This window comes from Zonotrichia leucophrys, chromosome 3 (assembly GCF_028769735.1).
Source record: "Zonotrichia leucophrys gambelii isolate GWCS_2022_RI chromosome 3, RI_Zleu_2.0, whole genome shotgun sequence".
NCBI lineage: Eukaryota > Metazoa > Chordata > Aves > Passeriformes > Passerellidae > Zonotrichia > Zonotrichia leucophrys.
The window spans coordinates 59,871,365-59,896,717 of record NC_088172.1 but is presented as its reverse complement, the minus strand read 5'-3'; the positions used below and the strand labels follow the sequence as shown (position 1 = coordinate 59,896,717).

At 41.0% G+C, this 25,353-nt stretch overlaps 1 long non-coding RNA gene across 3 annotated transcripts in view; it reads right to left on the bottom strand.

Annotated features, from left to right (window-relative positions):
* Positions 1 to 10,016: 10,016 nt before the first annotated feature.
* Positions 10,017 to 25,353, bottom strand: part of LOC135445636 (uncharacterized) — a 28,057-nt gene continuing 12,720 nt past the window's right edge. Inside the window, exons 3-4 of one of the 3 annotated variants that reach the window (XR_010439571.1) lie at positions 12,650 to 12,736; positions 10,017 to 10,832 (exon numbers count right to left, since the gene is read on the bottom strand). This is a non-coding gene — a long non-coding RNA (uncharacterized LOC135445636). The other 2 variants (XR_010439572.1, XR_010439570.1) reach the window with 2 other exon arrangements.

Below are 25,353 nucleotides of genomic sequence, written 5' to 3'. Positions count from 1 at the left end.
CCTGGGAAGACTCCAAAACTCTTTATGTTTGCACCAATATTAGAGGCCACTTCTGTGTTAAATATGCAGAAACAACAATATTGCTTTTCTCTGAGATGGAACTTTGCCCCTCAAATACTGATTTTTTAAGAGTGACCACAGATTCTTTCTCTTTCTTCTTGAGAGATAAAAGGGTAAGACTGCTGAAAAACTGACTGTCTTTCCTGGCTCTGTCCAATTACAATCTCATTTGCAGTACTTCTATTAATAGATTTTTTTCCCACTTTATGCAAGTTTGGAGGGTATTAGAGTGTTCAAGTGAAATATTAGAAGAGAAATCTGAACATACCTTTCAGTGAACAGTACAAATGCATTATTCATTCAAATTTATCAAATTAGGCAGTGAAATTGCAATCTCTTCCAGGAACTAAATATATGGTCAAGAGTGTTTGTAAATTAGCAACCATTTGTCCTAATTCTTCAGTGCACTGTGCAATGTTCAGCATAAAATTAGAAGACTTGTCTTTCCAAGAGATCCAACCATTTAATTTGAATATAAAATGGCCTAAAAGGAGACAAATTTTACAAGGCTTTCCCATAATTTTTGATTCAATCAAGGGGAAAAGTATAATTTTTGGAGTATATAATATCTATTTCATATATATCTACTCCTCTGGTTGGGTCTGACAAGAAAAGATCTCTGTAAATCAACAATACAAGAGTGACATTTAGGAACAGCAAATCTGAAAGAGAAATATGTTGCTGTTCTATTAAGGAGCTATACTAGCTGCCAGCTCCTACAAAAACTGGAAAGTTGCCACTCCACATGCTTGGTATCATACCAGTATTGAAACAACTTATATTGCTGTTAGAAAGATCATTGAAAATGTCTCTTCTATCTGTACTTAACTGTGTGTGAGACCAGCAACAGCAACCATGGGACCACACTGATCTCTTAAGAGCCTTTGGAAATACAAAACAGATATCAAAGGTAAAAGCTGAAAGAAATTAACAAATCACATAGGTGAAGCTTACAGAAATAAATTAGGAAGACAGTCCTGACCCAAGTAGCAAAATTTCCATAATGAACAGGCTGCTTAAGTCTTTGTATGCCCATGACTTATTCTGGCATGGGAATAACTCTCCTTTTGAGGTAACTGTGCATTCAAACTACAAAAGATAGTTACAGCTTTGTCATGATGCAGTGATCTTACTCAAACTGAGCAATATCCTTTGAGCATTTGGGAAATATCTGATTCATACTTATCATTTTAGACTTCTTTATGTTTTGTGCATGAAAAACTCAACTCCAAATTAAAGATGTCCATGTACAGCAAAATTAAACAGGGATTAAAATAATCTCCTTCACTACTATACCCCTCCCTTTTTCTGTTCCCTATCGTGCTTGAGAAAATGACTCAAAGCCAAGTATTTCTGTAGGCTTTGCTGGTGATCAGACTGTTCTTCTCCAAGAATCCAAGCTTGACAGCTGCTTATGGTGCCATACCTTCATTTGCTCTCTTGGCAATCTGCTCTGTCTTGTAACATCCTGAGGAAGAAAGGAGGAAGGAAATGAGAAATTACTCATGACTGTGGGTAGAAAAGCAATAGCAACCATGAAGTGCTTTTGCATGATTGATCTATTAGATGCTTCTGTTAGCAGATTTCACTTATGGAAAGACTGCTTGGGTCAGAACTTCTCCCAGCCCATCTTGTGAAACTCTTCTGAAAGCAAAAAGGTGGCAGAGATGTAATTCTGCCCAGAGAGGACCCCTTGTTTTCTTGACTGTGAGTGACTTTTACTACCTCTCTCAGTCCTCATACTACTGAAGTATTTGTTGAAAAATAATTTTCCACTGAGGTACACAGATCTTGTTCGCCACATTTTCCTTCTCACTGGCATTGGCCAGAATGTGATAATTCTGTTTGATGACAAATGCAGAGATTTTGATTCTAGAGTGAAGCCAGAAGAAAATATATGTCTCAAGATATGTTTGGAGTGTTGTGGGGAAGCAGGAAGAAAGGCAGGATAGTGAGAGTGATCACTAGTGCTGTCTGAGTACAGTCATTGATGTTGAAACCAGAGCAGTCTCTTGGATATCAGATTCAGAGTTCAGATTTAAAACAAAATGCCTTGGCTCTGTCTGTGGGGGGAAGAAGGAGGGGAGAAGGGGGCATGCCTGCTCTCACTATAGAACACTGATTGCATCCTGTCTCCTGCTGCTCCTAGCCTCACAATAACCACTCAGTCTCCTGTTCTCCCCAGTGAAATCTCCTCAAAAGATTTTGTTGAAAGGCCTCCCTGTCATTTCTTGTTGTTCTTGATGTAATTTCTTCAATGCCATATCCTGATTTGGCACTGGGATGGGTGGTGCCAAGTCATTTCTTTGTCATCAGGGGAACACAGTCTTATGAAATCTCATGCCAATATCATATTGCTTATTTTTAGCTCTGCTAAAAGCACAGAGGAGTTGGTGCTGTCAGTTCTGTGAGATTCATGCATGGTCACCAGTTTAACAGCTTTATTTTTACCTACCCAGGGGATCACATGAAATCATGATAAAATAGTTTTTTCCATCTTCTCTTTCTTTTAGCTGTGAGATTTCTGTGCTGCAGCAGATGTATGAGCAGGAGAGGAGAGGAGAGAGGGAAGGAGAGGACAGGTGTGTGCTAAAGGACAAAGCTTCATGGACACTGCTCTACACAGTATTCCTACTCCTCAACTGTCCAGGTGCCCTTCCACCTCTCAGTGCTGGCTGCAGATCTGCCATGAAGTTCATTTGTAGAGAAACCATGCAAATTTCCTCTTTCATGGAGGCTGCCATGGCTTTGTTTGGTACACTGGCAATGTAAAGGACCTTTGAAGTGTGTATGAGTATAAATGACACCCTTTAAGGCCCCTCTACATTGTGTAAAAAGTCTTAAGTGTAAATTAGAAACAGATGTAACTGTTTTCAAAAAGATACAGTATCACCTGCAGTAATGGCATGTGAAAAATCCTTGCACTTATTTTTATTACTCAGATTCGAAGTAGTAGAAAAATGATAAAATTATAAAAGTCAGGGGGTTATCTTTCTTCAATGCTTAATAATCTACAGAATGATGAGTTTACTGTGATTCAAGGAAGCTGATAATACTTCAGGCTATCTATCTTTGTGTCCTCCAGATTTTTTTGTTGTTGTTGTTGTTAACATGAGGTCAACTTCTAAGCAAGGTTCTTTGCTGTAGGCACAAGTGCTTCTGGAAATGAAAGTGTTTCATTTCCAGGATGAGAAGATAAGCCAGATAATGCTGCAAAGGAGGCATGCAATCCTGGACCTGTACACCCTCTGCCACATGAACTCAGGACTTACTCTCCATCCCCAGCAGCATCACCATCCCTTCCTCACACACCCCCAGAACAACAGCCTAGCAAAGCTGCCTGCTCCTCTGAGGAACAGCCACAATTCCCCAGCAGTGTGGCCTCAGCATCCTTGCCCTGCTGGGCTGTTCAGCAGTCTGGTGCTGCTGCCCTGTGGCATTTCTGAGCATGTTTGTCTGTGTGTTGTCCATGGTAATGTTTCCATGGATGCCTCTGGCGTGCTGCTGCTCCCCACTTGGAAGGGACTGTCTTTGCTGGCGTATTTTCTGAAAATTGTCCAAGTTGCTAGTCTGAATCCATTCCTGTTTAGTGATAAATCTTACATACTTTTCAGGACAGAAAGATACTTCTTTAAAAAGTATCTCTATCTAGAAGATTCTTTTTATTAATGTCAAGTGGCTGTGGGTCACATTTACTTTGTCCCCAGCTCGAAGAAAGCTAACTGCTGCCAGCATTTTGGTTTAGATATTTTGCTGTAGCTCAGATGGATCCTACCTTTTTTTTCCTCAGATTTCACCTTTTAATCTTCTCATCTAGTATTCTGGTCTGTGTGTGGAGATTAAATTCCAAATAAAAATAATGGGGGTTCCAGCCAAAGTATCTCCAAAGTAATCTGAAAACTCCTGAAAATTTCTGAATATTTTCTTCTAAAACCTTTCTGCATTTTTACCAAATTAGCTTGCTTTGCATTGCCTTTACAAGCTTTGTCTGTGACCAGATCCTTCTGCCAATTTGGTTCAGCAACTCTGGTCTCAAAATGCTGTGCTTGACTTGAAATCCATGAGCTCTATGTACAAGTCAAACAGTCAGAAATACAGCACCTTCCCCACTAATCTAAATAGCTGTAAAAACTGGAAATGGTTTTACACCCACACAGTTCCACTGAATATTCTTAGCTCACCCTGTATCCTTGATAGAACTAGGTTTGAGGCCAACATTTGGAAGCAGTGTGGTGATCCAGGAGATTTTAAAATTCCATTTCTCAACTAAATGCAAGTCCCATCAGCTCCTTTATTCCTAAACTGTTTTTGAACTAGCTTGAATCCCAAGCCATCTGTTGGGCAGCTCCTCTGGTTCCCAATGTGCATCGCTGTCTAGAGATCCCAATCTGTTCCAGAGACTGTGTGGGAAAAAGCTTATACACTGTAGTCATCTGTCTTGTCTGATGTGGGAGGCCAGATGCAGGTAGGAAGGTAAACATCCTTCCTGAGCCAGCAGAACTAGAGATGTCTATCAGTTTACTTGCTGAAATCTCTATTTGCTTCAGAAGGAGATTAATGAGATCATTTCTACTGACTTTGTAGAATGGATCCCAAGGTGTTTTGTGGCAGAGTGGAATTTTTGGGTGTTTCCTGCTTTTCAGCTATGACATCTTAAGGGGTGTACTTTTTTCATCAAGGATGACAGACATTCAGTAGGACAATCTAACTAAGTTATGACTTGTCTTTGAACAAGTAATTTTTATTGGTTGATCTCCACTGGTACCCAGAGGTGTCAGATGAAACTAAGGTAGTAGCCACTTTTTAATTTTATTTGCCATGAAAACATTTCCATCTGGATGTTCTCCCAGTCACAGAAAGGAAGTTATAGAACTTATAGAACAAGTTATAGGAAGGTATGTGTGAATTTTCTAGTTTGCCCTGGGGAAAAACAGAACCTCTCTTCTGCCAGTGGCCTGTTTTTAACTTTTATATTGTTTTTCACCTAAATGACTGCAGTGAGTTCAGGGCAGTACACCTAATCCACAACCAAACATTATTTTGTCTACTAATACATCTACTCACATCTTTCCTGACAGAATAAGGTTAGCTTGCTCCCACTGATCCTAGTTATTTTATTTTGCTCATCCTTGCACCTATTAGCTGCTGAATATTCTGCCTGGCATTTTGATACCCTAACACTGAAGCAGAGAAGAAAGAGGAAGGCAGATTTAAGGGAGGAGAGGACAGATTTTCAGCTGTGTCTACTCTGAGCTCTCAACACTGAAGCAACTCATCTAGTGTGTTACTAATATCACCTTTCCCAAGTGAAAGGAGGAAGGATTTTGTAAATAATATGCAGGTACCATATGCCACTAGAAGGTATTTCATATTATGGGGCTTCACAACTAAAAATTCATAATATGCAACAGAACACAATACAGCAAAAATCAAATATTTCTGCAAAAATGGACATTTTCATCTCCTGCTGGGAGTATTGATTGATTATGCCTTTTCAATATGCTAATCTGAATCACACAAAGTTGATCTCACAAAGGACTTTCAACAATTTTTTCTTTAGTCATTTAGAAATATGCTTTGCTAGTTTTGCTTAGGTTATGCAAAAACAATCAACAGAGAGTCATTGAAGCTTTAATTTGAAAGGTATTTGTTACAGGGTTTTTTAAAACTATTTGCTAAAACTGAGAGAATATTTGAAGTTTCATCTACTGCCCAAATAAAAGTTTGGGACAAAAATCTTGCTTCACCTTATGCATCCACTAACTGCTTATATCTGTATCTGCTATTTTCTATCCTAAATCTGTCCATCTGCATCAGCATTTCCCCCATTTCCTCCTTTATTTTCTTTTCATGTCCTCCAATGTGCTGTATTATGTGGATGTTCTCCTGCCACTGAGTATTCTGTTCTGCTATTTTCTCTTTTCCTGTCTTTCTGTGGCCAGTTTTCCCTTTACCCTTTCCCATGTACTATTATGGATATATATTCACATACACTCCTTACACAGCATCAGAATTAGTTATGAGGTGGAAAAAAGGGAAGCAGAGAGATCTGCTTTTTTTGTCTCTTTTGTTTCTCTTCCAACTTCCACTCAGAAAAAAAAATGGTGTCAGAAAAATTCCAACAGCATTAGTCTATAGTCTATTAGTCAATTCCAACAGCAGATTAGTCTATTGAAAAAGAGGCTTGCCAGTCAGCCTGAACAATCATTTGTTAGCTGTCAGGATGGAAAATGCATCTTCTGAGGATCTGAGTGAAGTCTTTCAGCGAGAACCCAGCACTGAAGGAAGTGTGATCCTTCTCCTCCTTTGAAATCTTCAAGCAAGATCATTAAAGTGTTTGCTATATTTTTTAATTCCTTTTTCTCCCACCCTCTGATTCTCTAGCCTTCACACTTGCCTTTTTTCCTGACCTCTGCTTCTCTCCTTTGATCATTATCCTCAAACCAATATTTTTTGAAGACTCTTACATTCCTTTGTGCCTACTGAAGCGAACTCCCTTTCCCCTTCTTGCCTGCTCACAGTTGCTTTCCCACTTAGCTTGGCCAGGGGGACAGTGCTGTAGATACAAACCCCAGGGGATTTCTCTGTTTGTGAGCAAAAACAGTCACCACCTGAGAAACAGATTTCTTAATGGCTCCACTGGAAATGTGACTGGCCTCTGCAGCAAGTAATGTGTCTCCAAACAAGAAGACACAGCCTTTTTTTATAGCTGGTAAGAAAGTTTGGGATCAGGTATTTGGATTTCACCAGGGAACCCTTAGATATTGTATAAAAAAGCACACAGGCTGAAGCATGCAGCATGTCTGGCTCTGTCAGTGGGCAGAATTTCTGATGCTGGTGGATTTTCAATGGTACATTTGAAGTTGCTTATTGTTTTCTCTTCTTTCCTCCGAGTTCCAATTGGATGTGTATTACTGCAGAGAATTTGTCCATAGAGCAACCGCCATCCAAAAAGGCAGAAGCAGCAGTTTGTATGTAAGTCTCTCTCCCTCTCTGTCTCTCTTAACCAGCCTTAGAAGACCAAGTGTTTTTAATTTTACTACGGTTCTGTAGCACAGCAGGGATTACAAAACTAGTTTTGAATCAAAATGCTGCTGTGGAACAAGTTTCTGTTTCTGGAGTCCAAGCCAACTTTTCTTTATGTAACTAGGAAGAAGGGCAGAAGTCTCTAATTAACCACAGGGTGCACAGCTTGGGACAGCACTCTGGCAGCTCTAGGGGCAAGTGGTGTAGGATCTGAAATGCTCTGAGCACAGACATGAAGACCATGCTTCCCAGCACTAGATTCAGCACAGATTTTTCTCTTCAGCCTTAGGCAAGCAAGCTGGCCTTGCTGGCTCAGTGTTCCTGCTGCCCCCTTTCCCACGAAATAAGGACAATTGCCTCTTTGTAAAGGACTTCAGAGATTTACAGGGCTCCATAGCTGCTATGGCCTGAATTCCTGGTTACATAGTCATTTATCAATGCTTAAAGGTGCCTTTATGCAGCCAATGATGTAAAGATCCTTTATCTAAGTAACAGTTGATCCCTACATATCAACTGCTGTGTCCCTGGCACCTGCTACTGGAAACTATCATCAGAGATTTGGCTTTCTTCTGATGCAAGTGTCCCTCATTTCTGTGTGTTTGTGTAGCCCAATTACCAAATGTGGTCTCTTCCCACTGACATCTTTTCTGCAAGAAACAGAGTAGCATAATCTATTTTCAAAGTCAAAGCCTATTAAATGAAAAGGTCTCCAGCTCCCAGTCATGGGCTAGAAAACATTCAGATCAAATGTCCATTTCCACCTCCCACTGTAAAAGCAGCATCATTTTTTTCCCAGTGACTAGATCTGCTGCCATGGTTACAGCTTCACACAGAGTAGGGTCACCTTCCCTTTCAAGAAAAATCAATGAAAGATTTAATTTACACTATCCCCATACCAGTCACATTTTACACCAGTTTTTACTGCCTTAATGTTCCATTCTCCAGAAATGAAGAAGCAAATGGGGTGTCAACAAACAGTGGGATGGAGATGAGGGAAGCAGCTGTCAGGTTGATAAATAGATAATAGATACCAGCACTGATTAATTAAACAGCTCTGCACATTAATGAAACCTTCAAGCAACATTTCCTTTTCTCCCCTTCCTAAACATTGCACTTGTAAGCTTGCAGCTGTTATGGACTAAAATATTTCCAAGAGACAGAGCTGTTTTGATAATGATAATGAAATTTTTCATGCTAAGACATATTCAAAAAACCTGTCACTGAAATTGGCCTCTCATGTCCTTGGACAGCTCTGTGCCTCCCACCACACTTAATTACAGAGGACAAATATGCCATCCCAAAACCTCTCTGCCTTTTTCACTGGCACATGCTTTCCTAACACATGAGGACTGCCCACAAAAGAGGCCATAAACCCAGTTTTTATAGAAGTTTTTTGTTACAGAGGAAAGAAGAGAGCAAAGTATGGCAGTGACTAAGTAGCCACCTGTGCTGCAAATCATGTTTGCAAATGCTGTTAAACTGAGAACGGCATTAGGAACTTCCAATTTCCTCAAAAATATACTAATTTTATTTCACCTATGTTTTAATTAGTAAAGCAGGATACTTTCACAACAGCTCTCAGGTGGGTTTAAGTTACCTCAGCCCCCCAAAATAAGGTAGGACCCACCAGTTGCTGTTGGGTTGCCTTCTGATCACTCAGCAGCAGCAAGAGAGGCAAAATGGTCTCTCCAGGCGCTTCCCCCAGCTCAGGGTCCCATTTCTTCCCTTTCTGACACCTTTGCTTCTCACAACATGAGCAGCCAGGTAGGTCTCTGCTTACACTACTTCATGCTTAGGATTTCAAAATTTTATTTTAGCCATGCTGCTGATCAGCCCAGTTAGCTTAGGGAGGAAAATTCACTCTGGAGGCCACTTCAATCCATGACACCTCTGGTGCAGCTGACAGCAAAATGCTACCTGTGAAGGCCTTGTGTGTAACATCTCTGCTCTGACAGCTGCCAGCCCATTCCTCTCAGTTTAGCTGCCACCTCTGCTTGACAGAAATAAGTTGAGGGATGCTCCTCCACCACATATTTAAATATTAAAAAGTGGAAAAAACACTGTTTCTTAATACTGTAGCCCCAAGCCAAGAGATCTCTCCCACAGAATACTTTCACAGTGAGAACTGAATAAACAGGTTAAATTTTTAGCTGCTTTGTCACTGAAACTGGAAGATGCATTTCCTGAACTAAAGGCAGGCATCTTCATTAGTCTTTTGTAGCTGAAGATGACCCTATAGGGCACAATGCAGACTACTCATAGGTTGACACTGATATGAAAAAAATGTAAAATCAGATTTTTGTATTGATCTTCCAGCAGGCACTTTTTAAGCACTAGGTCTAGCATTGGTATGTATTTAAAGAATTGTATCAGGTATGAACCTGTCCCAGTTTTTACCTCTGCAAAATCTGTAATTCTTTTGGAAGAATATCTTCTTATATCTAACAAGCTGAACTCCCAGCATGAGTCCAGAACACAAATTTGGCTTTGAAGACAACTGTTTCATCATGGCCTTTGGGGGTAGCAAGAGCAAGAGGCAATCAAGACTGGAAACTTATTTAAGTTTCTTAACTGAGGACACTCCTCACTTATTATATTCCTTTACAGCTCAAACTTGCCATAGTTGCTTTGTCTCTGTTCAGGGTAACTATGGTTTGAAAGTAAAGTCTGTTCTAACATTTTGCAGTTTGGGAAGGAAATCCAGGATAGTATGCACTCCTCCTAGTGTCAAAGAGGAAACACTGACATGAATATAAATGCAGATAGGAAAGGAGGTACTGGAATGAGCTGGGAGCATTGCACCCAAAAGCCAAAAACAGCCATGTGTTTCTATCTCATGTGTTACAGACAGCATATGCCAGCAAAGTGTTGTCATTGCTAGTCACAGGTCACATACTGCCAAAGGACTGTGATGGTGAAAGAAAAGCAAAGGCCCATCTGCAGAGCCAGAAGCAAAGACAGAGCACTCATAGCTTTCTTTGTGGGTAAATCACACACTAAACATGCTTAGAGGCCCAGACAGATGGACATGTGTTGACACTTGTAGTTTTTATTCTGTCTCCTGTGTCATCATAGTCAGGCACCAATTTAGCATTTCCAAGTGAGATTGTTGCATCAAAGTTAAGCCTGGGGTTGCCCTGTGGCCAGCTCTGCCCATCTCTAGAGAGTACAGGAAAGGGCAGCCCTACTTCTCCATAATGTTATTGCAAAATGATTGCTCAGCCCAGCATGGGTCTGAGCTTGCTATTACAAGTGACTTTGAGTTTAATCTTTATTAATTTGTTCTCTTCAAAGGGTGACTGACAGGCCACAGTATTTAATACAATTTTCTCTCGTTTGGTTTTATTGTTACTGTGTTTAAAGCCTCAAAAAACATGCATTTCCTTGTCTGTGGTGTAGTTTTTCTGTCCTTGAATTCCAGTGATCCTTTGTGATATTACCAAGCACTCTTAAGCACTAAGATGAGATAATATGAAAATCATACTAACTGCTTCTCAGTGCTCATGCAAACCAAAGAGAATAGAAGTGAAACAGAGATTCAGTGGCTGGATGTCAAAAAGCCCTGATTTACCTCCCAATTACCACTAACAGAAAATTGCAGTTGCTGGGAATGAAAAGCCTGTGGACCTTGACAGCCTGTGCACATTGTTGTTTGTAGACAACAGTCTCATAATAGCTGACCTTGAGGAACTCTGCTGGGTCTGTAGCTTTTCTTCTCTCCTAATGCTTCCTGTAAACAACAGCAGCTGACAAAACCAATGCAAAAGAGAGGGAGGAGGAAAAGTTTAACATCATTCAAAAAAAACACAAAGATGGTCAAAGAAATTTAATCTGTTAAATAATTGTTTGGCCACTGCCTTCACCCATCTCCCACTGACTTCAACCTCTTCTGTGGTGAGCAAGCTCTGTTGATATCAACCAAATGGCCCGTGAGGTCTGTTCTCCTCTGACTCAGCAAACTGAACTGCAGCAACTAATCACCACTCAGCTCATGTTAAAAAGAGTTTCTTTTTTAATTTTGGTTCAGATTTCAGGGTTTTCTGAGTGACATCTCTGGCAAAGTAGCTGCTAAAACATAGCTTCTGTATATCATCAGCAAAGGATCTAGACTATCAGCAGCTAGTCCATTTTCAGAAAGATAGCCTGAGGCAGGAAAAGAAAGCCATTTCTGTGGGTTTAGATTCCTGCCAGATTCTCTAATCTTGGCCTGCTTTCACCTCCTGCCCAGCTCTCTGCCACAGACCTGCCTCCCTAATTCCTAGGTAGCACCTTCACAGCCATATGGCACCTGCCCTGCCACAGCCATGGCTCTGATGCATCATAATTCACTGCTCACCCGTGGCCTTGCCCAGGCCAAAACCTTTTTTTCACAGCTACAGACAGATTTCACTCTCTTATTTGATTTTGTTTGGTGGTTGCTTCATCCAAGTACTTCCAGCACATTGTTTTACACTACATTTATTTTGCCACTTAACATTTCTGCTTATCAAGCCTGCATGAGCTGAAGCACTGCTTCTAGCACTGCCAGCAAGACAATTCCATGCTGGATTTATGTCCACTAACATGAAATGGTGTTTTATTACCCAAGGTCAGTCTGAGCAGTCTCCATGGGGATCTGTCTTTTCCCTTTGGAGGTGCCAAAATTTCCTTCAGCTAGATTTTGTATATAATAAATGCAAGAGCGTGCCAATACTGTTCCTTTCCATAGGAGATGTCACGGATCGTAATGTCAGCTTTCAAATACTTAGGGTCAACATTAACCATGGTGGGCACAATACAAAAACAAACCAAAAAGTTCATCCCCAAAACACTTACATTTGTCCTCTTACTAATGAGTTGCCAAATCTCGCTGCTTTTAAGGGTGTAGTGTAATACTGAGAGCTTAGTGTAAGGGTGCTTGTAGGGAAATCTGACAGATGATGAAGTCTGACTATGACAACAAGCTGGGAAGGCACTCAACCCCTGTGCTCTCTTTTCAGAGAATTAAGGAAATGTCTGTCTCCAAGACAGACAAAGCCAGCTTTTATATGTTCAGCATTTTAAAGGTTTGAATTTTGATAATGGCTTGTTTTGTGCTGCACTGTGGAATAAAGACAGCCATTATGTCTACCAGTGTCCCCTGAAACTAAATCATTTGCTGATATAAAGAAATGTTCAACATTCCTATTACATTATATTTGAAAGGGATGAATTTGTTAACTCAGTAGCTGATCAAGCCATGGAAAAATGTCTGCTAAATCATTACATCTTGTGATCTTCATGTTTGCTAGGATAGTAGGAATAAAAACATATTTTAGCATATTTAATCCATTTTGCAGTCATAATATTTTTGCTCATTCTAGTAACAGCAAAGGAATTCTAGAAAGGCAGTGACCTGGGAAATTTTATAGTCAGCATTTTGTGACCTTTATCTCAACAGCTTTTGAAAATAAAGATTAAAGAAATAATTAGACACTGGAATAAAATGTAACTTTCAAATGTTCTTGAAACCTAAAATAGCTGCTAAGGAAAGCAATATTGAAGTTTGGAATTACAAGTTATTTAATGGAAGACAATAACTTACTGCGTTAGAAAAATCACCCCCCTGTGGTGCTCTGATCAGGAACTGATTTCTTCTTCTTTGTTCGCAGCAGTAAGACTATCTTCTTGCCTGGTAAGAGAAGTGGTTCAGATCTCTATTGTAGTGATTGTCTTTTCACATATATGTCTTTTCACATACTCCTGCTGCTACTGACTTTCCTGTGGGGCCTGTGTTCAATGGGGTTTACTTGTATGAGATATTGTACTGTCCTGCTGTACAGAAATGTGGGGATAATTTGGGGTGATCAGGTAGTACAGTGATGGAGAAGGCATATAGAAATACCCAATGTTTTGGGATGCAAAGAAGATTCTGCTGGAGAAGCATGATGTTGGGATCCCTTTTGCCTTGCATCTCATGCAGTTAGTTTCCCCAGAATGCAAAATGCGTGGCAATTACTGCAATCTTGATTTGGCAGCATTCTGCATCTCCTTTTCACCAGTTGCCAACAAACTGATAAAACCAAGTTGAAAACTGTTTAACATTCAGAACACTGCCACAAGTATGAAGGAACAAATAGCACCGGACCTGAAAGATTCTCAAGAATAAAATTTTTTGACAGTGCTTTACTCATTGTGGAGAAATCAGAATTGGTTTTTTTCAAGCTAATTGTATGTTCCTAAGGAAAGCTGTTTCAGTGAGTTTTCAGGAGTAATATTCTCAACAGTTTCCCTCCATCTCTCATGCTACTTTTATAGTAGCATTAAATATCTCCTGTTGAAGCCCATAATACTTCAGCAGCTGCTTGCTTTGAAATGAAAAAAATCCCTACTGACTTGGGATGGCATAAACATGTTTAATGACTTTTTATTTATAAAAAAGAACAAAAGATCTCTGTTTGTCTCATTCTTCTCAAGTAGTGCTAGCCAAAAATATTTCAATGCAATGCTTTTCAGTCAGAGAATACTAGTCCAAGGAAATCACACCATTCAGTGGAATTGCATTCATTAGTGTCAAACTCATAGGAGAAACCAGCAACAATCACGATACACACACAGAGCACATTCCAGACAACAGCTTGCCTCGAGCTGTGTAGCCACTTGATAATTGTAAAAAACTGGGCCAGATTATGCATCTGGATAAAGCATTATTACATATGATAGCCCGGATGGTAGGTGATTAGCTGCCTGGGAACCAAAGTGTCCAGGTGAAGTTTATAATATTCTGCTCAAGAAAGAAAGAAAGAAAGAGGAAGAAACAAAAGAGAAGCCCTCAATAAAACTCACAAAGTGATATGACTGACTCATTGTTTTAAAAACCAGGTGGGGGAAAATTCAAGACCACATTTAGACACTCATAGATGGACACATAATATGTGGTATGAGCTCTGGTATGAGATAAATGTATAGGTTTTCATTGAAGGCAGCAGAGATCTAATTCTCTGTGCTTTTGCACCTGTAGAGGTGCCTGTTGGCACCAGAGACACTTTAGGATATTCAAGACAGCCACAGGTATGATAAATTGGATATAGAACCTACAGAACACCTGCACCTCTGGTGGAACAGCTTGAGGCCATGCATTTTTGATGAGCATTGCCATCAGTAGTTTTCAGTCAATATATATGCAATGGAATTCTCAGAATCTGGTATTTAATCAAATGTATGTAGCTGCTCCAAGATGAGCTGAACAGATCGCTGAAGTCGTGCTTGCTTGGTTGGTTTACTGTTTTTTTAAGAATGAAATTGTAGTGACAAGGTGACAAAACTTCTGTTTAGTAATATTGCTACTTTACAAAAATACTGTGTAGCTAGTCAATACCCAAGCCCCTCTGTGGGAGCTAGGGGAGACCAGAGCTTTGCTGGTTCCTCCTACCAGCCTGCTTGGGCAACAAAGGATTGAGTAAAATGAGTCTCTACCACTCAGGTTTGACAGAACAACACTGTAATTTCATTCAAATCAGTGCAGGCAGTTTCCATCTATCAGATCTGTCAGTAAAATACTGCCTTTATTTCCAGGACTTCCAGACATGCAGTGGGAAGGAGCATCATCATGAGCTCATCTTGAAGCACCCAAGACAAGAGATTTTGCTTGCATGGTCATATTTTCCCAAAGTCATTTAAAGTAGCATAGAGATGGCTGACCTAGAAAGACATTTGTGGGCTAAGGAGAAAATAAAGCCAAAATTTACTAAAATACTAGCATAGGGTTTTACAGGAATGTGAAATTGCTGTGAAGAGGTTTCCATGTTTATACAGTAAATTGAAGTACAGTCCAAGAAGGATGTGGAAAAAAACCCTTTATTCTGCCTTTATGAATTATTAATTTTAGCTGGGCCAGAAAGTGACTCAGTGGAGAGAGGGAACCAGGAGAACCATGTGCTTCACTGGGTAGGAAGGGAATATGATGAACAGTTTGCAGCAGTGATATTGATTCCTGGCCTCTCCATCCTGCTGGCATTTCCTCTTCCCCCAGCATATTTTTCAAATCTTGAATCCTCCAGCATACTTTTCAAATCTTTAATATATATTCTTCAGTGTAAGAAAATATTAGAAATCCCGCTCCTTAATTTTTAGACAAGTTATATTTGGGAAGTATAACTGGGAAAGATATTATAAGTCAGTAAGTCTCATTATGACCTGACCAAAATTTAGACACATTTGAAAACTCTGGTCTGAAAACACTACCTGTTTGGGAAAAATTAGTTTTAAAATTAAAGCACGTTCTCTCTTCTTTAGAAGGGAAAAGTGCAATGAGGAGATAACTCTCCAGTATTATCTAAAAAGGGGTATACAAGAGCCAGTGGAGACCACTTCAAAAACGTTATAAAAACAACTTTAGGAGGACTGGGAAAAGAACAGGGATAAGCCAGAAAATATAGGAAAACTATTTCTAGGCAACACAACCTTACAGTTTACTAGAGCAAATAATGTTTGTAAAAACAACAGAAGCTCTCTTGGACATACACTGACTCCAAGAAAGACCCTTCTGTCACAACACAGAAAGTCTTGCAAATCACAGATACATTTTGCTCATGGGTGCTGAGTGGCTCCAAAATAAAGGAAAAAATGTCACAAACAAAGGCATGGTGAAAATTGCTTGCTATGTTCTTCAGACTTGTATTGTTCTGAAATGGGTGGGGTTCCGAATTTGGTGGAACATTTACTTAGGAAGAAAGCAAAATAAATTTAACTGAACACTGAAATCTGCCAGTATGACATAGAATGTTAACTTTCAATTACTAAGGTGCTGCAGCATAAAACATCACTTGAACCTCTATCTGGAAATAAAAATCTCTTAGCTGTATGTCTTCCAGTTCAGCCCACATATAACACAAACGGAACAGCTTTAGTTTCCCAAGAACTGTCTAACATAATTGTAATTCGGCATGTGTCTACTGCCAACATCTGATGCAATGCCAGGCACAGCCACCTTAGCAAACTGGCAAAGAACAACCGGGAGTGCAGCTTACTGATTTGGGGGAAGCCTAGCAATGGTGGGGTACAGTATAATTAAAATTAGAACCAGCAGCAAATTAAATTCTGATCCATAAAAACCATCCCTTTTCTGTACACGTTGCAACAGACTGTCCCTGACAGTAAGTCTTCTTCCCCATGAAAATAAACTCTGCTGTCTTTTCCTCAGCAGAGTTCTGCTCCCATTTGCACAGAGCAGTCTAAAGCCACATATAATGCTTGGACAATTTGTACCCTTGTAAGATATTCCACATTTTATACAAATAAAGCGTTGTCCGTGCTACTCTGGAACTGGATGAACCTATTTTCCTATCTTGTTTCCTTTGTAGAGAAAGCACTGAGCATGTAATTGTCATCTCTAGGTAGGACAAATGGTTTAAGTGATGAGTTTCTGCAAAATGTAGCAAAGACTGAAGAAAATTAAATCTGTAATCATTCATCCAAGCTCACTATAAAACAAACAAACAAAACCAGTGACCTAACAAGAACACATGCAAAAAAAAGTCAAATTCCTGCAACAAAAATATAAGAGTCTTGTTTGGCTTGATAACACAATGGCTCCCTCTGCAGGGTGACACATCTCATCTGGATATAAAATGATATAAATTATATAAAGATATATGTCGCTGTAGAACACGACAGAGTACAGTAATGCACAACTCCATCAGAAGGGCGAAAGAGAGATTTCATTAAACCAACATAACTTTTATAGTTCCTCCAGATATTGACACCCCCCTAACACATATACAGTGCCCATTGGTCATAAAAGAGAAACAAAGTTCTCAGTAGACACCCAGAGAGACACGTCACTCTTGAGCCAGCGAGAGTCCGTATCTCCCAACTTTCTCTCCTTCTCTGGTCTGTGGTAACAACCTTGGTGTTCCTTCAGGAGAGATATAGGGCTTCTCCTTATCTCCAGGAGGCCCTGCTGGCTCACAGGGACAACACACAATGTCTTTCCTACAGTTCCCCTTTTTGCATTTGACCAGCAAATACAACTGCTAAGGACTTCTGCAGGGCCCTTGCAAAAACCCAAGCAGATGGAGGATCCATTCTTCATTCACTTACAAATAACCAACTTCTACCAACTCCACAACACACACCCTCACAATCACAAGGTTCATGTACAAACAAAACACAAAGATCTTCAAATACCATTACAGACCTCGCAATTTCCAGATAACACATTTGTAACAGAATGACACTTTCACCTCCAATCAAATAACTGTCTCCCACAGAGTCAGAGACCAAGTCATTTGCCTAGTCACCACTCAGAACTAAGTAGCATCCACTTAACCTTGCAACTGGTTGCTGCTATCATAATGGGCAACCAACATAGTTGCTCAAAGTGTGGACTTCAGCCACTAGTTCAACCCCTATGCTAAAGCAACACTTCTCCCTTAGGTACATCAAATTCTCCTACTTTGGAACCATCGGTGCTCTGCAAAAGGAGGTGGTACAAGGCACACTTCTCAGTACTACCAACCTCTCTATAAGAGAATTCAAGAAAATGAAGCAAAAGTTGTGGGAATCCATAAAGTTAGAGGGTTTTTAGGAAATGGTTAAAAAAGAGTATTTAGGCCTCAGGATGTGGCCCGAAAATTCTGTTACAGCAGAAAAGTTTCCCAAGCAAGCAGAAAAGTTTCCCAAGCAGTAGACGTGACAAATAACAATAGGACTCTGTAGATGTGGCTTTAGGATGGCAACAAGTTTATTTAATGTATATCTTTAGAAGGTTACTGTGAATAGAGCTCTGTTCTTTGTCTTTTATGAACCAGTCTTTGTTTTAACTACTCTTACGTATGTTTTATAAGATTGGATGGAAAGCTTGTCAATATGTCTTGTTTTGGTGTGATTGGTTGAAATCTAAACTGAGATGGTTTTATGTCATTCCATTTTACCCCACCTTCGGGGACATTTTCCTTGAGGCCAGCATGCTGTTAACATCTAAATGTTCTGAGGCTGATGTACTAATAAACAAAAAAGGCTGGTCTGAATTTGTCCAGTGTGGTCCATATTGGACTTTTTGCCGCAGCAAGTGGGTTCCTCTCTTAAGACGTGGGTTCCTGAAACCATTGGATCTATAGCTACCCTGGTGCTCCGGCAAAAGTAACGTCCGCTAACTTGACTTTTGGATTTTCAATGTAAGCCTATAACTACCCTTACTCTGTCTTGAATTACCATCTTTACCACACAGTCCTTGAGGGTCTATGCTTCCATCTACCAAATAACCAATACAATTGCCTATTCAGTTAGTTCCCACTGTAGAACCATTCATCCTGTCGTTTTCTGTGTGCTCCAAATAAGGTTTGACACAACAGGCAGAGACCAATCAAGGGCCATTTTCTGTTAAAACACATGCGTATCCTCTTCCCCATGTTACTAATTCTTTTGGGCCAGTCCATTTTCTCATAATTGAATCTTTTACCCAAACCTTAATACTTTTCTTAAAGTTTGGCTGTTTTGAATTCAAAGATGAAACATGGTAGAATATAGGAGAGACTTGTAAGTCAGGACACCAAAAGTTTGGTAAAGGACACCAAAAGTTTAAGACATAAATGGCTTTGTCTAATCTCACTGGAGGCGATTACTTCTGCATTCCCCCTTTTTGTTTTTGCACCTGGCGCTTCAACACACCATGAGCACGCTAAATAATTGCTTGCCCTGTCGAAGCATGAGGGACACCAGTAGAATGACCAACACCCCAAGCACGAAAAAACACTTGCAATTTCTTTGAAACATACACTGGGCCATTATGTTTTTACATGCGATGGAACGCCTAAGATGGAAAAGGTGTGGGAAAAATGGCAAGTAACATCCTGAGCTGTTTCACCTGCCAATGCTGAGGCAACCATGGCATGAGAAAAGCTGTCAATTGTGACATGAACATACTTTAAATGGCCAAATTGAGGCATTTTTGTAACATCTGTTTGCCATTCTTGCAGAGGGAGTAAGCCTCTAGGATGAGTGCCATAATATTTTGAGACACGAGACATATGACAATTAGTGCGAGAAGAAATAATTGACTTTGCTTCACTATGTGATAATTTAAATTGCTGCCGTAGTGCCTGAGCACCCTGATGAAAAAATTGGTGAGACAGAACAGCTTGCTGTAACATATTAGGAACAGTTTTTACTGCTGAGGCAGCCACAAGGGAATCCACATAGGCATTACCTTCCACAAAGAATCCAGGTAGAGATGTATGGTTACGAATATGCATAATAAAATAAGAATGCTTCCGGTTACGAATAACAGTCCACAATTTCAACAACATGACAAATAATGGTTTCTCCTTTACATTGTACAGCACAGCTTGATACAACTGCTTTACTAAATTAGCAACATAAACAAAGTCAGTAACTATATTTATGGAGCTAGGAAATAAGGTAAATGCCAAAAGTACTGCACAAAGTTCAGTTAACTGAGGAGACCCTTGTTGAACCATTACTTGATGTTCCCAGTGGTCATCTTTCTTCCAAGCTACAGCAGCCTTTCCAGTTCTTCCAGATCCACCCGTAAAAACTGTTGTGCCTTCCACTGGTACTGAAGTGCACAGTTGTTTTCCCTGAAAAGGAATCTCCTTAGTGAAATTCAAAATAGGATGAGATGGTAAATGATATGCTATTTGACCTGTAAAGGAAGATAAAGCAGATTGCAGCTCGTGATTATTTTGAAAACACCACTCAAAATACCATTGCTGTACTGGTATGATAATAGTTACAGGATCACAACCTAGGATTTCATGAAAGCATCTGCAACCTTTGATAATGATGTCTGCAAAAAGCTCATACAGACCTGGAGCGGTTTTTCGTGACCTGAAAGACAAAAATATCCACTCCAAAATATGCAATTTATCTTCCCATTTGTCATTCCATTGACACAACAATCCACATGGTATTTCATTATCTCTCAAAATCAACAATTGCACACCAACAGAAACATCTATCCTGGTGACAAATTTAGATGTTAAGGCCAATTCAACTTCTTCTACAGCCTTTTTTGCTGCAGCAGTTAAATGTCTCTCATCGGCAGAGGAAGTTATTCCCGATAATAAGTCATACAAAGATTGCAGTTGATGATTGGTGATCCCCAAGTATGGCCTAAGCCAATCAATTTCTGCACATCAACAGCAGTTTTAATATCAATGTCCAGTTTTATAGGTTGAGGCACAATTTGTGTATTGGTGATTATCAACCCCAAATATTTCCACGGCATCTGTCTTTGGACTTTCTCTGGGGCATTAACCAAACCAAAGGCCTCTAAATTTTTCACAGCACATTTTTCGAGAGCCAACAATTGTTGTTTATTTTCAGAAGCCAACAAGATATCATCCATATAACAATAGCAATAACAGTTGCTAAATTGCCCTTGGACCTTAGATAAAGCCTGTGCCACAAACCACTGACAAATACTCTGAGAATTTCTCATTCCTTGAGGCAAAACAGTCCACTGATATCTTTGGTCCGGTTCCTCATGATTTAAAGAAGGCACTGTAAAGGTGAATTTTTCCTTATCCTGATCAGCCAATGGAATTGTAAAAAAGCAATCTTTCAAAACAATTATAATTATTTCCCATCCTTGTGGAATCATTGCAGGTGTTGGGAGACCTGATTGTAAAGCACCCATTGCGGCCATCACAGGGTTTTTCTGCCACAAATCGTGCAGACATCTCCATTTACCAGATTTCTTCATTATTACAAACACAGTTGTATTCCATGGGCTAAATGAGTTTTCACTATGTCCAGCTAGTAATTGTTCTTTCACTAAGCTTCGCAGGGCAAGAAGCTTTTCAGTAGGCACGGGCCACTGCTCAACCCAGACAGGCTCATCTGTCAGCCATGTCAAGGACATAACCAGGCGTTTAAAGCCCTGCATCCCAGTGGCCCCCACTAAAAATCCATGGTAATTTTAACACCCCCATTGGGTTAAACAAACACATCCCCCTAAATTAGGCTGAGCATTAGTAACATATGGTCTAATGTTAGCTTGTTGGCCTTCCGAATGTGTTAAAGTGATCGTGATTGCAGATAAAGCACCAGCAGTTGATCCACCTAACCCAACAACTCCAAAGGTTGAGTGAGGGGCCATGTTGGAGGCCAAACAAGCTGTGAAACTATAGTTACATCTGGTCCTGTGTCAAGTAAACCTGATATATTGTTGTAGTTTTTGGGTGATATCCCTCAGGAGTGACCAAACATCGTATTACCAGACGCTCATCTGTCACCTTTTGAGCCCAGAGAACCTGAGGTGGTCCTGTAGATCCAAAACCTCCAGTGCCACGACTCCGGTCCACTACAGTTGGAACACAACTCATAAAAGGAAGAAGTTGAGCAATACAAGTACCTTTTTGAATGACAACAGGAGGTTCACTAACAGACACCATAGCCTGAATTTGTCCCACATAATCAGAATCAATAAGACCCAAATGAACATTAATACCTTGAATAGTGCTACTAGATCTTCCCATCAAAAAAGCACTCAAACCTTGACCTATAGGACCATAAGCATCAAGAGGCACTTCACATATACCTCTTGTCAAAACAGCAAAATAGTCACTGTGTCAGCTACCAGTGTATCCATCCCTGCCAAGCCTCTTGGGGCCCCTGTGTATCGGTCACAAATGGAGAGCTTTGTAGCACCGGCAGGGCTTGGGATTGCTGTCGGTGTATTTGTGTCTCCACGCACCCCTTCACGTTCTGCCTCCAGTTTCCCTGCGCTTGTCGACCACCTGAAAAAGATCTTAACTTACAAAATTTCGTAATATGGCCAAAGTTACCACATCGATGGCAACGCACTTTACTGGCCCAAACTACCCTAAAGTGTGCACATTGTCCACCAGTTTGATGACATCGGGTCTTCACATGTCCTGATTCTTCACAAGCAGAGCATCTGGGTGAGGACTTCATGACTCTTGCTAAAGCAGCCATTTTATGTTCAACCAAACCAACCTTTGAGAAGCAACTACAAGATCAGACAGCAAAGGTTCTCCTGGTAAAGAATCAATAATTCTCCTACAATCGTCATTCGCACTTTCTCGGGCTAGTTGTCTGCATAAAATTTGCCTCAACTTGCTTCTTGAGGGCTGCAGCAACCCTCTCCACAAACTGCAGAAAAGGCTCCTTCACCCCTTGCTGGATGGTAATATACCTCAGTTTAGGAGCTGCCATCTCCATTGTCTTAAGTAAGGCACTCATACCCAGCTGCTGGGCCTGTGCAAGAACCAGGGGGTCCCATCTTGCCTGCAAATCCGGGTTAGAAAATGGTCCATTGCCCAGCAAGTCATCAACTCCCACAGCGTGACATGGATCCTGCTGAGGTAACTGCATATTGTCCAGTGCTACTCTTTCAACCATTTACTTCCAGGTAGCTCAAAACACACCATACTGCACTGGTTGAAACAGAATCGTAGCAAGGTGAACAATATCATAAGGTGCAAGTACATCAGCATTTAGAACATGAATCAGTTGCATCACCTGGGAAGAGTTAACATCATACTAGTCTACTTTGGACTGAAGGTCCTGTACAACCCTCCATGAAAAACCTGATGGATGTCTTTTTGTCCTGAATTAGGAGCAGCTTTGAAAACAGGAAAAGCCACAGGCCCACCAGAAGCAGCAGCAGTCATCCCCATCCTTCTAGGTGGACCTATTTTCTCTAACAAATTCCAGTCTCCTACTTCAGCTGCTTTCATTCTTATGTGCTCCCAAAAATGCAAAGGACGTCGAGGAGTCACAGCCACCTGGCAGGGAGGCAGTCCAAGAACAAGCAGACCTGGATCTGCTACGAGGTTGAACAGAAACCGATTCCTGTGTCTTTTTAGATGTACTCATAACCGGCAGCTCATTGTCAGAGCTGTCACTAGACAGGGCAGGACACAACGTTAAAGACTGCATTTGTTCGACTAGTTCGGGAAGGAGGGGGGCAGACGGCTCGACGGGGGTTGGAGCAGAGGCAGACGGCTCGAAGGGGGCGGAGAGAGGGTGCCCGGCTCAAGGGAACCTGAGGAGGAGACAGACGACTGGAAGGAGGGCAGAGGCGGGGCGGACGGCTCAAGGGAGCCTCGGGAGAGGGGGAGGAACATCCGACCGAGGGCCGGGCACGGGAGGGGGAGCTGGGCCGCGGGAAGGTTGCGGGGGAAGCGGCTGACCGAGGGGAGGGAGAGGGCGGAGCGGCCCACCCAGCCTGTTTGTCACTTCGCTTCTTCTGTAACTTCATTTTTGCTAGTTGCTGTGCAGGCGTGAGATATTTTGGTCTAGCACTCAGTTCAGCTAGCTGTTGAGCAGGCGAAGTATACACAGGTTTAACATAGTCTTTAGGAGATAAATACCGAGGAACACTCGCAGCCTGCCGTTTAATTCTCACGATAGTAAACCCTGGGGAAGCTCCACAGCAGCAGCAGCCTCCTCAGGGGAAAATACATCGACAGGCTCAAGCTCACCTTCCTCCTGTTCCTCTATTCCAGTTTCTTGCTCCAACTCCTGCTCCTCCAATTCCTCCTCTCTCTCTTGTTCTACTTTCCATTCCTTCAATGCCTCATACAACAGCCTCCAAGGAGCAGCCAAACCAACAACAGTCTTATCCCCCTTAGATATCACTTCCCATAGTCTCTTCCCAACTTTTTTCCATGCCCGGACACTGAAGGTAGTGTCAGCATCAGCCTCAAAGTCCTGTGATTTGCACCATATCAGTAAACTGCGAAGCGCATAATCAGAAGTTTCAACACTGTCTTTTCAATAAAGTTTTCCACGTGGACAGAACGGTCATTTCCTTGTTTGATAAATTATTTCCCATTATTTTTCCCAATCGCTCACCTCGAATCAGACGTCTGAATTAGGTCCGGACCTTTGCAGACTCCCTGCTGCCTTCACTCATATTTTTTAGGGTACCCTTCAACTTTTTTTTTTTCTTTACAGTCCGTTGTAATCATGGAAAACGGCCACCAGATGTCGCTGTAGAGCGCGACACAGTACAGTAATGCACAACTCCATCAGAAGGGCGAAAGATTTCATTAAACCAGCATAACTTTTATAGTTCCTCCAGATATTGACACCCCTCTAACACATATATAGTGCCCATTGGTCATAAAAGAGAAAAAGTTCTCAGTAGACACCCAGAGAGCCACGTCACTCTTGAGCCAGCGAGAGTCCATATCTCCCAACTTTCTCTCCTTCTCTGGTCTCTGTGGTAACGACCTTGGTGTTCCTTCAGGAGAGATATAGGGCTTCTCCCTATCTCCAGGAGGCCCTGCTGGCTCACAGGGACAACACACAATGTCTTTCCTACAGATATATAGAAATATAGTAGACATAAAATTCTAACATTGGTCCTTTTCTGACACTACTCATACAGGATTTATGACTACTAGTTAGTATAATATCTCTGGGGTAAAGCACTGCAGGAGTCCAAGGCCTAATGCCCTCTCCCTGACTCAGGATGGATTGTCTTAAGAGACTCCACCAATTCCTCTTAGCTGCTTTTCAGATCAGAAGACTAAAACTTACAGAGGGAGGGTTTGAAAATTCAGCTCTGATAAATAGCACACGTAACATCTTCCTGGGCCAGTTCCTTTAGAATATAAAACAAGAGAGTTGTCAGACCTAAATAATGTAGCAACCATTTTAAGTCTTTTAGTTCTCCAGTTTTACAGATTTTAAAAAGGGTCTCATTTAAACATTGTTTGAATACCAGCAATGCAAGAGGGAAGGGAGTAAATTCCATCTATTTTTTGTTCATTGGGCAAGCAACAGTTCCTTCATTCTGCGGTGGGTAGAAAGAAGTCACTAAGCAGCAGATAAAGGTCTCACTGTGTCAGACAATTGCATATATCAACAAGTCTCAATAGCAAAATCAGAGTATAACCTGGATAAAGACAAGACTAAGAAAACCAGAAAGACGACTCCTCAAACATCTGCAGTCTTCATGTGGATGTACAGTCAGTTCACTTCAGTTCTCCAAAGCCTGTGCCTCATTGTATGAAGTGGGAAAGATGCAGCCATTCACCAGCCTGGGGAAAACAAAGTATATTTCCCCAAAAGACTGCACTTCCCAAGCTTCAGGAGGTACTGCTGAGGCTGTATTCCACACTTGCTTGACAGTGATATGGCCTCCAGCACTACATCTATCAAACATTAATGAACTCACCTTCACAAACCTTTTGAAAGGCAGGGAAACATTATCTCCCTCTCACAGATTTCCCTTTACAGGAGAACTGAGCCACAGCAAGATGTGAGTGATTTGCCTTGAGAAAATCTGTAACCAAGCCAGAAACTGAACCC